This window comes from Lactuca virosa, chromosome 5, assembly GCF_052849685.1.
Source record: "Lactuca virosa cultivar CGN04683 chromosome 5, Lactuca_virosa_CGN04683_v6, whole genome shotgun sequence".
In the NCBI taxonomy this organism is placed as follows: Eukaryota; Viridiplantae; Streptophyta; class Magnoliopsida; order Asterales; family Asteraceae; genus Lactuca; species Lactuca virosa.
The window spans coordinates 162,322,766-162,328,337 of record NC_136430.1 but is presented as its reverse complement, the minus strand read 5'-3'; the positions used below and the strand labels follow the sequence as shown (position 1 = coordinate 162,328,337).

The window sequence follows — 5,572 nt, the reverse complement described above, 5'->3', positions numbered from 1 at the left end:
TTTCTCAACCCATTCAATTAAAAAAATTACAAAACAATCAATGTAAAATCTTAAATAGCAATAGAGTTACCGCCGGTACGACTCCCTTTTCAACAGGTTGTTTAATTGGTTTTACTAACCCACTTCATCCTCTCTCTCTACTTTCTCTTTCTCATTTCTCTCGTACCATGTGTTTTAAGACTTGTACCTAAGTTGTTTTGTATTTTTTTTAATTGAGTGGGTTGAGAAAGATAGAATTTGGGTTGGGAAAGATGAAAAAAAAAAAGAAAAAAACTGATATGACAGTGGGTTCAGTGGGTTGGGAGGGAATGACTCCCTGCTCCCTTAGTGTGGTATTTTGCAGTGACAATTAATAAAAGCTAATGTCAATGACTTTCTAGAGTTAGGTTATTGTTGCTAAGACCCGTTTTCATATACGGACAATTGTATGTCGCTTTGTCTAGAGTAACAAGAATAAAGGTATAAAGGTGATGACCATGGATGAAGAAGACAACTTATCAAACACAACGATTAATATTATCTATAAGGAGGTACTTCAAGGTTTATACTATAGACAATTGCAATAGTTATATTATATAATTATTATATTTGTGAATGTTTGTAGTAGAACTATTCTAAAGTTCAATATCATCGTGTTTGTGTTCATACGGGCCTACCGCCCAGTGTTTATGATATGATTTGTCTATATTAGCTACAAGTTGGAGGACAAATAGATGATTTCAAATAATGATATAAATATTGGTAAGTTGTTCAGATAACATCTTTAATTCTTGGTAGTGACGGAGTTTCAACATTTCATTTGGGGTGGGGTGGGGTAGGGGGGGGGGGTTGCGAAAATATAATATGTATAAAAATTGGTGAGGAGGTGGGGCACAACCAAAATTTTATATTTTTGGGCCTAATATGTATAAACTTAAAGTATAGGGATTACTTCTAACCAAAAAATAAGGAGGGGGGGGGGGGGGGGGGCACAACCCCCTATCCATAACAAAGCTCCGCCCATGATTCTTGGAAGTAAGATCAAGTATCTTAAAATTTGTCAATATAAACACGAGTGAATTGATTTTTTGGACAGCCTTTTGAGGGGTACAATCAAATTCAAAAAAACATATAATGATGATTATTGTAAATCATACCATATATCTGTTGGAGTACTATAACATCTAGATGTTTCCATAACTCAGACATATGTTTCGGGTTCTTTCATATGAATGATATGATCAAGGACTTCATAAGAACAAAAATGAAATTAATAGAGATCAGTCCAAGATAAATATTGCCTTTCTCTGTCTCCAATATGATAGGATAAACATTTTATGTTCTTTACCATTAAGGCTAGGTACAATCTATTAGGGAGAAGAAATAGGTATAGTCAACACTCCGAATTTAAGAGCAGCTTCTTAACATTTGGAAAATATTGCAACAATTACTGAAAGATTGTTTTGCTAACTATTTGTTTTATTAATCCTTGTAATAATTGAAAAGAAAGAAACATCACCTTCAGTTTACTTTCCTCATTGTGGGCCAGTCTAGGCAACTGCTGCAGCATTATCATAACAACTTGACTGTTAAAATTTGTAAAAAAAGATGACAATTTTGTCCCTTTTCTATTTGATCTTTTCATCCATTTTTCAAATTTAACATCCAAACTGTTAAATTTGTGAAAACGACCATTTAGCTCGTCTCTTTCATATTTTTTCATCCCCTTCAAATCTAACAACCCAACTACAAAATTTGTAATTATGACATGTTTTTCCTTTTCTCTGTCATGTTTATTTCTTTTTTCTGAACTATTCATTTTCCAAAATGACCATTTTGCCCTTGTTTCTTTCATATTTTCACCCCTCATCAAATTTGTAAAAGAGCCACTTTGTCCTTGTCTCTTTCATCTTTTTTCTCAAATTCAAAGGCCAAAGTGTTAAATTTGTGAAAATGACCATTTTGCACGCTTATGGCTAATAGCAACCCAATTATTAATTGTCTAAAAATAGAAAATTGTGTTCATATTTAGATGATGACTCACCAATATCTGTAACAGGGGTTTGTGGGGAAGATTTGTTGATCTTTGTGACATTTTAAAAGATTTTAATCCTTGCTGCACAAGTGAGGTTAAAATGTTATTTTTAACACAAATTAGCACCTAAACACACACATAAAGCTGTTATGATGAAAAAGGGACAAAAAACAAAGTACAATTCCCATATTGCAAGTAAAATATGGGAACCTTCGATGAATTGCCAAAGATGGCTGTCCGATCAACATAAGTAGAAGTTAAAGAATATGAGCCCAAACTATAAACTGTAGAAAGAAAGTAGAAAGAAAGTCATAATAAGTTAATAACAATAAACACATAGATGCAAGTGTCAATTTTAAATACCATTAACATCATGATACTTTTCTCAGATAAAGAAGGCTGTCTAGAAATGTATGCTGCCTACAATCCAAACATGTTTCAAAACTTTAACTACATTCTTTTATAACATCCATGCAGATATTACATTGTTCTTGAATTATTACCTGAAATGGTAACAAAATCTCAAGAATGTGATATTTGTGAAGAAGACGGATTGAAGATTTTGCAGCTCCATATGACAGCATATAATCAACCTCCATCATGATCCTGGTCTGAATAAACAAGCATATATGACAACATAAAATAATTGTAATAACATATTAAAAAAAGAACTGAAAAAAAAAAAATACCTGGCTTAAATCCAATAAGGATGAAGCATGTCAATGAATTGCTATCTCAATATCCTTTGAAAATGATAACCCAAGACGAGCTGCAATTCTCAATCCCCGAAGTATTCTTGTTGAATACAATTATACAAATCCATGGTTAGTTCATCAAGATTAAAACATATACTCAAATTTGCCACTATAAAATTTCATGATAAATGGAAATATTCGAGTTTCTAGTGATCTTTTTGTTGAATTATAAAATAGAAAGTCTAGTTACATGTAAAAGATTACTTGAAATCATTAGCTTGAAGAAATTGAGCTCAAAATGACCATTTGAACCACCAATTGTAAGATCAACATGGTTTCCAATTGCCTGCATCACATGGGAATGGGATCTCTAACTCATAATGTCTTAATGTCCCTATTTCATACTATTGATACTTTTAACAAATAAAAATAACCACAACTCAAGAAATAACCACGAAGGAAGCATTACACTGCATCTAAACAAACCAATTGAGTGGACTATGGGCTAAAAGATTTTATTACATGCTTTAAAACAGTACAAATTGAAGAAATATTCTCAAACATCAGTAAAATAAATAAATCAACGACATACCTCTATGATTTTCGAAATTGGATGTTGTTGGAGAGTGAAGAAGCAGTCGTCTTCACAGGGGAATTGAAGCATCATTGGTGGTGAAGGTGTTTGTGATGTGGAGTTCGGCTGGTAAAGTAGCCGTCGATTTCGTATCTATAAAAGCAGCAAATCTTCGATCAAAGTAGAGAGAAGAGTGAAGGGGAACTGCCATCATGAACTAACGAAGGAGGTCGCGGGAAACGAGTCAGTACCAACGTTAGCAATGATAGTGGTTGTTGCTGAGGAGGCCGGAGGTGAAGGTGATCCACCTGTGCCCTGTGGTGTTCGACGTCTACTAATCGCCGATCGATCGATCGAGAGAGAGAGAGAGAGAGAGAACGAGAGAGGAAAATGTGAAAAGGAGCCATACAAAATTGCAAGAATGGTACCAACTTTGGTCCAAAATGGGTTTGGCTCGCAAAGATGGTCCAATAGTTTCGTTTTGTTGCGAGTTTGGTCCAATTTTCTATGAACTTTTTTATAATGACGGATTTGTTCATTATTATTTTATTTTACATTTTTCTTTTATTACAACAATTAAAAATAAAATACTCTCTCTCTCTTATAAAATACCCACTGTACACCACCAGTCTCCTTCCCTTATTCCGACCTCCACCTTCACAACCCCCTTCATAGCCACTATCGACCATCACTGCATCACATACTACCCATCGACTCTAACGACGACAACACCTCCTAGAAACCCTAGCGCCATGGATTTGGATTACATCTCCCGACCACTGTCGGCTGCTTATTGTCATCATCGACTTGTGGACGCGATAATCACCGCCCTTCCCCATCAACTCCCCCTTCTGCCCAGTTCTCCGGCAACAAACCCCACCCTGAACCGGTGCTCCGTTTTTCTTTATCCCTACCAACATCACACCTTATTCCAGTCTTTTCCTTATCCTATAATCATCTATGTCTCTCTACACAACCACCACCACCCACCAAAACAAAACAAAAACGATGTAGGCAATAGTTACTAGATCGGAGTCGAATCGGCCTAGAAACGCCGATCTGCCTGGGTCAGATCTATTCTTTTTCTCTACCTTCTTTCTCGATTTAGTGTTGATGATTCCACCGGTGATTCTAGTTGTGTTGGCTTCCAGTCAAGGTAGAAGCGAAAGGGGGAAGAGAATGGGGATGGGTGGGCTGGGGTGTGGTTAGTGGTATTTATTTCTTTGGGGTGTCGCCGAATCTTTGGAGAGGAAAGGGTGGGATAAGTTTAGTGGTGGTTGAACGACAGAGTGAAGAGAGGCGATAGATAGATGAAATCATCGAGCCTTTTGAAGACCACTGTTGTCGTCTTCACTTTTCTTCTCCCACAGTACCCTCTCTTTATTACGGTGGTTGCCGATTTAGATCCAAGTTGTATTATATGTTTGATTTGCTGGTTCACAAATTGATTGATTTGTTTATTTAATTTTCGGGTTTGAATTGGGTTTGATAACTCAGTTGAAAGGAATTATGGGCTATGTTATTTTTTCTGGATTTGAACATGAATCGGTGCTTTTTCGTCTTGAGAGAGTTGCCGAATGTGGCCTTTATCCGACAAGTGAGATGATGGTTAACGAAAATGGAGGTGGTGTTGGTAAATGGTGATACGGAGGGGAGAGATAGAGGAACGGAAGGTGAGAAAGCGGTGGTTAGACAAAAACAATGGCTAACAGCAGGTGGTGGTAGTGGCATTGTTTTTTTCAGTGTAAAAATCAGGTGCTTGGCGATGGTTCAAGATTTTCCAGGTCTGGTGAATTTTCCATGTCTGATGTGTTTTTATGTGTTTGGTGAATAACACCATCAAATGTAGGTGGGGAGACGGTGGTAGGCGACGGTAGTGGTGGTGGCGTACGGTGGTGTCGGTGGCGGCTGATGGTGGTTGTTGTGGCAGTAGGCATGTTCTTCTGAATGTGTTCTTGAGTGTTCCTGAAGAGGAGAGAGAGAGAGAGAGGATGAGAGAGATGTATTTTGTTTTTGTTTTATTTTTAATTGTTTTATAATTACTGTAATGAAAGAAAACAATAAATAAAATAATAAGGGGCAAATCTGTCATTTTAAAAAGTTTCAAATTTTTTGGACCAAACTCGCAACAAAATCAAACTTTTGGACCAACCTTGCGAGCCAAACCCATTTTGGACCAAACCTGCTAGTTTTAACATACCACAGGGACCATTCTTGCAATTTTGTCAAGGAGCTATGATTGAATGAGAGAAGGGGATAATGTATTCTTAACATCGATTTAGGGAGTAG

General features: G+C 36.5%; 1 long non-coding RNA gene across 9 annotated transcripts; it reads right to left on the bottom strand.

Moving 5' to 3' along the window:
- Window positions 1–1,249: 1,249 nt before the first annotated feature.
- Window positions 1,250–3,675, bottom strand: LOC145111489 (uncharacterized). Of its 9 annotated transcripts, none has more exons than XR_013710276.1 (4): window positions 3,302–3,675; window positions 2,974–3,055; window positions 2,704–2,809; window positions 1,250–2,625 (listed from the first exon to the last, which is right to left on the bottom strand). It is a non-coding gene; the product is annotated as an uncharacterized LOC145111489 (long non-coding RNA). The 9 variants fall into 9 exon arrangements; XR_013710273.1 differs by lacking the exon at window positions 3,302–3,675 and having other exon boundaries at window positions 1,250–2,095; window positions 2,225–2,298; window positions 2,378–2,625; window positions 2,704–3,289; XR_013710274.1 differs by lacking the exon at window positions 3,302–3,675 and having other exon boundaries at window positions 1,250–2,298; window positions 2,378–2,434; window positions 2,518–2,625; window positions 2,704–3,289.
- Between the last annotated feature and the right edge of the window lie 1,897 nt (window positions 3,676–5,572).